We start from the raw sequence: 11962 nt of genomic DNA, 5'->3' as shown, positions 1-11962 counted from the left end.
GCACAATGCACCAGCAACATTGGCAATGGAGAAGCTCCCTTCTTCAACTGCAATTGTTCCCACTCAACACTTCCTCTTTCAACTTCAACAAAACTCTCTTCTTCCCTCTTCCCGCCTTCTCCACCTTCCATAGAACTACACCAAATCGCTCTCACAGCTCTGTTGCAAAGGCAAACATCATTGCCTCCAAGCATTCTCCAACAAACAAGACCAGCTCTGTCAACAAAGAAGAATTGGAAGAAAGAGAGGAAGATTTGTATTTGGACGATGCTGATGACAACGACTTGTCATTTGTGTCTCTCAGCAACACAAAAATAATGATATATACGTGTATACATGTATCGAGTGGCGGACCTACCACCAATCCAAAATGTGCACTTCCATTCCTTCATTTTTTAAAATTCATTAAATTTGTAAATAAAATCTTATATTTTTATTTTATTTTATTTATATTTATATAATTGAATCCATTGATTTTATTTTTTATAATTTATACTCAGTGACATAGGGTCTTGGATCTCCCATTGCATGTATCACATCTCTTGTTAAAATACAGGGTATGTGACATTACTTGGAAAGCAAAATGTTCGAAATAGTACATTGGCGAACCAACTCCTTGGCCAAAAGTTGTCAATAATTATGGATAAACCACAAACTACAAGAAATTGGATTTTGTATATATATGTAGGGACTAAAAATAAATAATTAAACGCACAATGGTGTCTATTTGGATTTATTCAAAATCATGTTAAGATACCAATTAACATGATTTTAGGTAAATGTTAACATGTTTGTTATCTGATTTTGACTTCAGAATTTTGAGTTGAAATACTTTAACCGTGTGTTTGGAAATGATTTTGAACCTAAATAGACATAACATTTTGAGTTGAAATAGGGAAGCAACATTTTTTAGCTTTTGCATCAACACAACATTTTGATGTGAAAATCATGTGATATGTTCATTTAAAATGCCAGCTTAAACACGTTTTAAGTAGTTGCATTTTAACGTGAACAAAAAGTAAAACAAGATACTTTTATGAAATGACATTTTTTTAGTATATATCTTTAAACTAAAATCTAACTAAAAGTATAAGGATTTTGTGCTAGATATCAATCATGTATCGTAAATTATAACAACTTTAAATTATTATTTATTATTGTGCAATATAAATAGTTGGCTGAATATCCAATTAATTATTATATATAAAATGAAACATTGAAAGAATAGAATAATAGTTGTGGATGTTGGTTCTGTTCCCCTCGATTACTTCGAAATGCAATCCTTAGTAGAGCTCTATAATCTTCATTAGCTTCGGTAGTCACTTGCCTATGTGGTTGTTGTCGTTTCTATTTCCAAACTCTCACATTCTTTTTCTTTGTCACTTCCACTTCATTAGTTTATTGCAATTTTAATTTAGAAATTATAGTCATAACATTTATTTCTCTCTCCCTACCCCAACCATGATGCAAGGAAATCATTTCCAATATTATGGTTCGTAAAATAAAAATTCCAAGAGATTTTATGTTGCTGAAAATCTCGATTCCGACAAAGAGTGGTTCCACCTTTACCTCAATAAAGATTGATGACAACAATGATGAGGTTGTCGTCGATGACGAGTTTCAATTGCCTGCATTCTGAGTATTAGATATTAATAACTTGTAGATAATTGTTTGAATTCAAATGCATTCTTATGAATAAGCATTATCTTTATGACTACTATGTTTGTCACAACAACAAATTGTATAGCAACATGCTCTGTATGTAACTCGTGTTATTCAATAATAAACACCAACCATTACTCTACATTTATTGTTTAAGAGCAGCACAACACTGATCTGACCAAAATTCATGACTTCCTCCCCGGGTCAACTACTAACATCATCCCAATGGTTGTCAATCTGTTGCCCTAAACAATCAGTCATCAATCAAACTCGATGGCTCCAATTATCTTGCCGGGAAGATACAGATCATCAACATACTCCTTGTTTGCTATTACCACCTAATCGGTGTTGTTGATGGCACAAACATGTGCCCTCAACCTTCTCACCAGGACTACAATTATTGAAATAGGCAAAACCAACTTATACTCCATGCAATCATCTCCTCTGTTGACCAGAATGTTATCACTATCCTTAGTAATGTCAAAAACTCCAAGCATGGGACATCTTAAAAAAAATTTTGCCAACAAAACTTGAGCTTGTATCATGCATCTCAAAGAGCACCTATCTTGATTCTCCAAAGGTTTGAGAGCTATGGCTAAATATCTCCTCAAGGCATCCATACTCTGAATGAGTTGGCTGTAATCAACTCACCTAGTCATTTATATGGTTGCAACTCTTTCTTCTCCTCCATTAGACCCATACTCTAAGAAAGTTGTCTATCAATGTTGTGAGAAGTCAGGGCACACTATCAAGTTTTGTTGCAAACTAAATGGATCTTTGCCCACATGTCAAAGAAGACCCACTCTTCACCATGCTAAAACAGTCCCACAACATGGTAGCTCTGATTGGATTATGGACTTGGGTGTTACACATCATATCACCGATGATTTGCAACAATTACATCTTTCTTATATTAGAATTAATGTCTCATGTGAGAGACATGTGACTTATGTAGGGACTAAAAATAAATAATTAATAATTAATGACTAAATTGTAATTGAGCTAAATAAGAGAAGTTTATAGAGGTAACTGTTACTTGACGGGAATAATGATTATACAAGAAGGTTAATACTCACTAACGCGAAACAATGTCCCCTTCTCTCATCTATAGTCATCATAAATGTAGAGAGATAGAAAGAATAGTCGAGGGAGTGAAATATTGTTTCTCTCCTCTTCCAAAATCTTGTTTCACTTCTCTTTCAAGAAAATCAAAGTACAACGGAGGAAAATCTTCCTATGGAGAAAGATATGCGTTATTTGTTTATTTATTATTTATGAGAATCATAGGTTTCAAGATCCTGTTGATTTCCTATAATTGATAATCTAGAAAACCATTGACAGTTTTACATATGGTATCATAGCAAGGTTATGAAATTATATGATTCTCCGTTAATAATGTTTTTCTCCAAATTTTATGAACCCTAATTATGAAATTTAGGAATTTTATGTTCCACTGCATATATTATTTTATTGGTAAAATTCTTATTATTGTTGAATTCTCATTTTGAGAAAGAAAGTGAAGAGTAACTTTTTTGTTGAACTTTAAATTCGTGTCTTTTTATTGGGATGAAAGATGACAATAATAATAATAATAATAATAATAATAATAATAATAATAATAATAAATGACAAACCCCATTTTGCTATTCTGTATCTCACTTGCTCTTTTTTTCGAATATTATTATTAAACTTGATTAAAGGATTGAAAGTTTACCCTGCAATTAAATTAACGTGAATGCTTTGAAATTGTCGTTAGTAGTAAATATGTATATGTTGCATATTTCCTTGAATGTGTTTGAATGTAAAAGACAAATAAATGTGAATGTTATTTTATGGCCTAGAATGAAATTAATATAATGACTGAATTGTTAATAGCAATAATTATGTGCAGGTCATATATTTGGTTGAAATTAAATGACTGATGAATTTGTTAGTCATTAAAGTGGTCAAATTTTAAAGATTATTTAATTCTAAATTAATGATTATTTCAATTACTCATAGAATAATGGATACTAAATTATATGATTATTGGTTTATGGGTAATTAAAATTCATTGTTATAAGGCATTTTTTGGATCACCCAAAGGTTGATTAGTTGTTCTTATAATTAATGAATATAATTGTAGGCGATTTGTGTGTATCATTAGTTTTATTTATATACCCAAAGGAAATAGGTACTACTAATTGGTGCATATTTAATTTCCAAATAATGTTAAGAATTTTATTAGCATCATCATGTTTGTATGTAGAGTGTTGGTGTATCACCCAAATGAGAGCATCAATATACATTGATCGTTATCTAAATAAATCATATGTATGCATGTATTTTATGTCTCAAAACACTTATGTGAATGTTATTATGCAATACATGTTCCCAATTCACTGAATTCTTAAGTATCATATGTGCCAATTTTAATTGGCTTAACTTCTCTTATTGGAATGAGTAAGTCCAAATACACTTCGGTGTTTTGGATCTTGAACTTGTTACATTGAAAGAGAAGTTTATTACTATTACTGATGCTAGTAGCAATGAAGAGAAATTTCATTATAAAGCTTGAGAAAGATCTAACAGACTCAGCCTAATGCTCATGAGAATGACTATTGCAAACAGTATTAAGACTGCTCTCCCTAAGACCGATAATGCTAAAGAATTTATGGGATTAGTGGGAGAACACTCTTAAACATCTGATAAATCTCTTGCTAGGACATTAGTGAGTACACTGACCACCATGAAGTTTGATGGTTCGCGTACTATGCATGAACATGTCATTGAGATGACAAACATTGCAACAAGACTTAAGACCTTGGGAATGACTGTGAATAAGAACTTTCTTGTTCAGTTTATTCTAAACTCATTACCACCTGAGTCTGGCCCGTTCCAAATGAGTTATAATACCACGAAAGATAAATGGAAATGTGCATGAATTGCACAGTATGTTAGTTCAGGAAGAAACGAGGCTTAAGAATCAAGGAAGTCACTTAGTCCATTATGTAAGTCACCAAGGGAATCAAGGAGCTGAAAAGAAATTTATGAAGAAGCATGATAAAGGCAAAAGCTCATTAAAGATCAATGACGACACTTTGCAAATCCAGAATGAGGTATCAAAAAGAGCAATAATTGCCAATTTTATGGGAAATCTAGACATTTCCAGAAGGATTGCCTAAAGTGTAAGGCTTGGTTCGAAAAGAAAGGTGAGCTTAATGCTTACGTATGTTTTGAATCAAACTTAATTGAAGTTTCCCATAATACATGTTTGATTGATTTTGGATGTACGACTCATGTTTCTAACACTATGCAGAGATTCCTTACAATCCAAACCATAAGCCCAAAGGAGAAGTTCGTCTTTATAGGGAATAAAGTGAAAGCTCCAGTGGAAGCAGTCGAGACTTATTGTTTAAAACTCAATACTGTACATCATTTAGATTTACTGGAAACTCTTTATGTACCTAGTTTATGTAGAAACTTAGTTTCATTATCTAAACTTGATGTTACTAGTTACTCTTTTAATTTTGGTAATGGATGTTTTAGTTTATTTAAGCATAATCATCTCATTGGTACTGGTGTTCTTTGTGATGGTTTATATAAATTGAAATTGGATGCTTTGTATGTTGAAACTGTTTTAACTCTGCATCATAATGTTGGCACTAAACGTAGTTTAGTTAATGAACGATCTGCTTTCTTGTGACATAAATGTTTAGATCACATTTCTAGAGAAATGATGGAAAGATTAATAAAGAATGAAATTCTTCCTAATCTAGATTTTATGGATCTAAATATTTGTGTGGATTGTATCAAGGGAAAACAAACAAAACATACAAAGAAAAGAGCTACAAGAAGCACTTAGCTTCTTGAGATTGTGTATACTGATATTTGTGGACCTTTTGATGTTAGTTCTTTCAGAAAGGAAAGATACTTTATCACCTTTATTGATGACTATTCACGTTACGATTATGTCTACTTACTACATGAGAAATCTCAGGCAATAGATGCATTAGAAATTTATTTGAATGAAGTAGAAAGACAATTAAATAGAAAGGTGAAAATTATTAGATCTAATAGAGGTGGTGAATATTATGGAAGATATGGTGAAACTGGGCAACATCCAGGTCCATTTGCTAAACTTCTTCAGAAACGTGGCATTTGTGAGCAATATAAAATGCCTGGTACACCACAACAAAATGGTGTATTATAAAAGGTGTAATAGAACTTTAAAGATATGATTAGGAGTACGTTAATCAATTCAACTTTACCTATATCTTTGTGGATGTATGCCTTGAAAAATACCATGTATTTGATGAATAGGGTCCTAGTAAGACAGTTCCAAAGACACATTTTAAACTGTGGACGAATAGGACACCTAGTATAAGGCACCTGCATGTTTGGGGTTATTAGACAAAAGTAAGGATTTATAATCCGCATGAAAGAAAATTGGATGCAAGAACAATCAGTGGATTTTTCATTGGTTATCCAGAAAATTCAAAAGGGTATATGTTTTATTAACCTAATCGTAGTATGAGAATTGTCGAAACTGGAAATGCAAGGTTAATTGAAAATGGTGAAATAAGTGGGAGTACAGTTCCACAAGAGGTTGAAATTAAAGAAGTTAGAGTACAAGTCCCTTTAGCTTATGCCTCTAGCAGTTAGGTGATTGCTCCTTTAGTTATTGTTACAAACAATAATGAAGAAGCACAACACAATAATGATCCCATGATACATAAAGAACCTATAGTGGAATAATCGCAAGAAGTAGCATTAAGGAGGTTTCAAAGAGAAAGGAGACCAGCTATTTTGAATGACTATGTGGTATACCTACATGAAACAAAAACAAACTTAAGCATTAATGATAATGATCCAATTTTGTTTTCACAACCTATAAGATGTGATTATTCTGAGAAGTGGTTAAATGCCATGAAAAAATAGATAAATTCCATGGAACATAATGGTGTTCGGGACCTTGTAGAATTACCAAAGGGTTGTAAGAGAGTTGGTTATGAGTGGGTCTTCAAGACTAAATGTGACTCTCATGGCAACCTTGAACGTTACAGGGATAGACTTGTTGCTAAGGGATCTACTCAGAAAGATGACATTGATTATAAAGAATTTTTTCACCGGTCTCACAAAAGGATTCTTTCAAGATTATCATGGCATTAGTAGCCCATTATGATTTGGAGCTACATCAGATGAATGTGAAAACTGCATTTCCTAATGGAGATTTTGAGGAGAATGTTTATATGGATCAACCAATGGGGTTCTCAGTTGAAGGAAAGAAACACATGGTGTATAAATTAAAGAAATCAATATACAATCTTAAGCAAGTCTCTCGCCAATGGTATTTGAAGTTTAATAATACCATTATTTCCTTTGGATTTAAGGAAAATATTTTTTATTGGTATATATATCTGAAGGTCAGTGGGAGTAAGGTTAGTTTTCTAATTCTGTATGTTGATGATATCTTGCTTGCAACTAATGATCTTGATCTTCTTCATGAAACTGAGAAGTTTCTCTCTAGTAACTTTGACATGAAAGATATGGGTGATGTAAGATACGTGATATGGATAGAAATATTCTATAATAGATCATAAGAATTGTTAGGCTTATCTTAGAAAGCATATATCAATAAAGTACTAGAGAGATTCAGGATGGAAAGGTGTTTTCAGCATCACTTATTCCAATTTTGAAATGGGACAAATTTAGTCTTACACAATGTCTTAGAAATGATATGGAACGAAAACAAATGGAAACAATTCAATATCCATCAGTTGTTGTTACATCTACCATAGAAGCTGAATTTGTAGCATATTTTGAGGCTACAATTCAGGCTAATTGGTTGCGGAACTTTATTTCAGGGCTTGAAATTGTCGACGGTATTGCTAGGCCGCTGAAAATGTATTGTGATAACTCTGTAACAATATCTTTTCTAAGAACAACAAGTATTCTAAGGGTGCTAAACATATGAAATTGAAGTACTTTGTCGTGAAAGAAGTTCATAAACAAAGAGTGTCAATAGAATATATTAACACAAGCCTTATGATAGTTGACCCTTTGAATAAGGGATTACCGCCTAAGACATTTATAGAACATGTTGAAAGTATGAGCATCATTGTTATTGATGATCATTAAGCGTAATTTATCTTATGCATTTTAGTGATACTCTGAGCTCAATTATGATATGTTTTTTATTACCTGTTTTCTATGTTTGCATGCATTTTTGTGTTAGAGTAATGTTAACAGGTTTGTCTTGAATAAAGACATTATGTTGAACCAATTATGAACTCCTAACTAATGGTCATATTAAGGAGAAGACTAATTTGTAGTACATGGAAGGGACTATGTCGATTAGGTGATATAAACCGCCATGACTCAAATTGGTTCATATTCTTAATCATGAAATTATGATGTACCCAATGTATAGAACGGTTTAGTCATTTTTTAATGCGCATTATGTTAGTTCAATCTATTTATTTATTTAGTCCATGATGTTTAGTAATGTCACATGAGCCAAGTGGAAGAATGTTAGAATTAACTTCTCATGTTAAAGGCATGTGACTTATCTAGGGACTAATAAATAAATAATTAAGGACTAAATTGTAGTTAAGCTAAATAGGAGAAGTTTATAGAGATAACTAATTACTTGATGGGAGTAGTGGTTATAAAAGAGGATTAATACCCACTAACATGAAACAAAGTCTCCTTCATGACAGAAAAGTGTTCTCTCTCATTTATAGTCATCACAAATTTAGAAAGAGAAAGAATAGTCGAGGGAGTAAAATCTTGTTTCTCTCCTTTTCCAAAGTTTTGTTTCTCTCCTCTTCTAAGGAAATCAAAGTACACCAAAGAAAAGTTTTCCTGTGAAAAAAGGTACGCATTATTTGTGAGAATCATAGGTTTCAAGATCCCGTTGGTTTCCTATAATTGATAATCTAGGAAACCCTTAATAGTTTTACATCTTATTCATATCATGGTGATGACCAACTAATTGTTGGAGATGGCTCTGACTTGCAAATCACTCAAACTAGTAAAACATTCTTAAACATAAGTCTAAATTTCTTCATCTTCTAAGAGCTTTACATGTCCCATCCTTAACCTAAGACGTATATGTTTCATCGCTATGTCAAACTAACCCCATTTCTGTCGAATTTTTTCCTAACTATTTTTTTATGAAAAAGCTGAAGACAAAGGTGCCTTTACTCAAAGGACAACATAGAGATAACCTCTACCAATTTTTGCAACCACCATTGCATCTAAAAGCACTACTTTCAACATCATCCCCCCACCCTTCCTTGCACCATGTCCTAGGACACCCTTCTGAACCTATGACATCCACTCACAAAATAAAAGTGAGCATCCCTTAACTCTGCATCTCATGCAACAGTGTCAAGAATCACAAACTTGCCTTCACCACATCTAGTATCACAAGTAAAAGACCACTTAACTTGTTTATGCGGGTGTTTGGAGACCAACTCTTGTTAGGTATTTAGATCACTTTTCTTATTATTTAGTTTTTATTGATCATTTTAATATTTTAATTTGTCAATTAAATCGTTGCACTCTGTTAATGGCTGGCGGAGTTTCTGAAACTAAAAAAAAAAAAACATATTTCAGAACATGGCATTTCACACTTCACTACATCACCTCACACCCCCATAACATGGCATTTCACACATAATTGTTGAGTGCCACATTGTTGAAAAAAATGTGTACTCTTTCACCATGCTAACCTACCCCCACAACATCGATCATTTGCATTTCAGACGGTGATTTATCTAACAAATTTCCTAGCCACACCCATACTAAGCAGGAAATCACCATTTGAGATCCTTCACAAAACATCATTTAACCCCAAACATCTAATGTTTTGGCATTTGCGCTTCCCTTGGTTGCGCCTTTAACCCACAAATAAACTACAACCACGTTCCAAACCTTGTCTCTTCATGGTCTATCCATCATCTCAATATGTGTATCAATGTCTTAATCCCATTACCCATCAAATATACACATCATGTCATCTAACATTCCATGATGGATGTTTCCTATTTATCACCAAACCACCACTTACATCAAAGCTAATAACCCACCAACCTCTACATACCATTATTCTCACCAAAGACACTCCTAACATACCAAAAAACACATATGTTGTAGACACCATAGAGACCACACCAACATCTAGTTTGCCCCATGAGCCAACTAGATGTAAATAATTCATTTTGCATGAGTCTCTTAGATAAGAGGTGTTCATGCACCAACCACAAGGCAAGGTACACAAGGTAATATATGGTCTTTAACAAACCCCTTGGACACAACATGACGTGTCGAAGTCCTTCATCACATCATATGTCTTCATCACAAGTAAAAGCGACCCATCCTTGTTCATAGTGTCAAGGTTTATTGATACATGTTGATGATGTTAACAATAACAAGGTTACCTCATTACTTCCTTGGTCAAAACCATCCCCCACACCTACGGTCTCGATCTTGCCACCCCTTACACCTCATGATGACACACCTCCACACGATAGAAAAATCATTGGTGCACTCCATATTTGAATCTTATAAGAATAGACATGTCCTTGTTCATTAACAAACTTTATCGTTCATGCACAAACCAACCGGTGCCGATGACAGAAAGTCTCAAACTAACAAGAACAAACTATAGGATAACTTTATTTTCATAGCAATCCTATGTGACCCCAATACATCTCTTGCATGTATTTTATTTAAATAAATCTTTTTACAGGGATACTATTGTAATTTGAGATACCATGGCAGAATAAGATCAATCCTCCTTGAATCAGATTCCAATCTAGTAGGATTCACAGTTTGTTTGTCTGTCGTCGTACAAGACAACCAAAGTGGTTTTATTATCAATGGAGAATCACTAGTGGCCAAACGGGGAGTTTGGATAAACCGCGGTCAAGGATTTAACATAATTAATTTCAGCTCTCATTGTACTATATCCGAATGTATCAAACTAGAAGATACATAAATTATTTTGTCCTACATTGCAGGTGACCCATTGAAGTGTGGTGAGTGCATATTAGCATACCTTATGTTCACACCTATGATTTTGTTTTTGAGAGTGGTTGGGAGGTACATGGTATATAGTGTTTACATGCTCCATGGCTAGTTTGAGTTGTTTTTAGACCTAATCTTCTTTATCTATCAAAATTAAACAAATATTTATATGTATAGTATATTATAATATCATAATATTAAAATTTAATTTATACAATTATGTTATGAATTTTATTTTTTATTTTCTTTAAAATTCAATTGATCACTTAAAGAAAATAATTTTCTAACAAATATTTTTATTTTGTTAATGAATAAAAAAAAACATTACCATCTTGATATGTTTTTTTGTTTCTTGTTCAAGTTGGTATGTATTATTTTAGGAAAATAATGTTAATCCTAATTAAGATATTGACATTAAATTTTTAATATAAATAATAATGTCAATAACTTTAAAGAAGTAAAATTTATTTTTAAAATATTATGATTATATATACCTTCAATATTTTTTTTTCTTTTATATCATTCAGGTTATTTATGATTTTGAACTCATCATTATGATTATCTAAGTTAGTTTAATGACATGTAATATGTGTCACATGTGAGTTTTATTATCTCAAAATAAATAAAATGGAGATGATACACTCTTTATACAAGCAGATTAATTTTATCATCTCAAAATCTTAGTAACCTAGATGAGAAAGGAAGAAGAATAATTTGATTATATGTACCACAAATTTCCTTATTAAAATAAATAAAATTAATATTTCTTATTTAATTTACTATTCAAACAAAGTAGATTTCTTTTTTCTATTCAAATGTTTTATTTTCTTCCATCAATATTAGATATGATAAAATATTTATAAATCAACTTATTTTTAATCTCAAGTAATTACTTTAATTATATACATATATACTTATATGCATTAATTATACTATTTATTTAAATATATATTTAAAATATTATAATAATAATCTTAATTAATTTAATTATAACACATACTTAGTTTAATTACCTTAATGAATTATTATCATGGGAAGAAAACAGGAAAGAGAAGAATGAATAAACACCACAAAGGATGTGAGGTGTAAGTATGAGAATTGGGTTGAAAAGATGTAGGAACCTGAGTTAGAAACACCAAAAATAGGAGAGAAAGTGTGGGTTGAGCTATTGAGTATAATTAGACACGATGTATACTAGGTGTGTAATTATTGGCATTAGAGCTTGACAAGAAGTGGTTGTAGCGCAAGTCATGAATATTGCAGTGACAAACATGGTTGGAAACGC

This window comes from Glycine soja, chromosome 16 (assembly GCF_004193775.1).
Source record: "Glycine soja cultivar W05 chromosome 16, ASM419377v2, whole genome shotgun sequence".
In the NCBI taxonomy this organism is placed as follows: Eukaryota; Viridiplantae; Streptophyta; class Magnoliopsida; order Fabales; family Fabaceae; genus Glycine; species Glycine soja.
Note: the sequence above shows the minus strand (reverse complement) of the source record.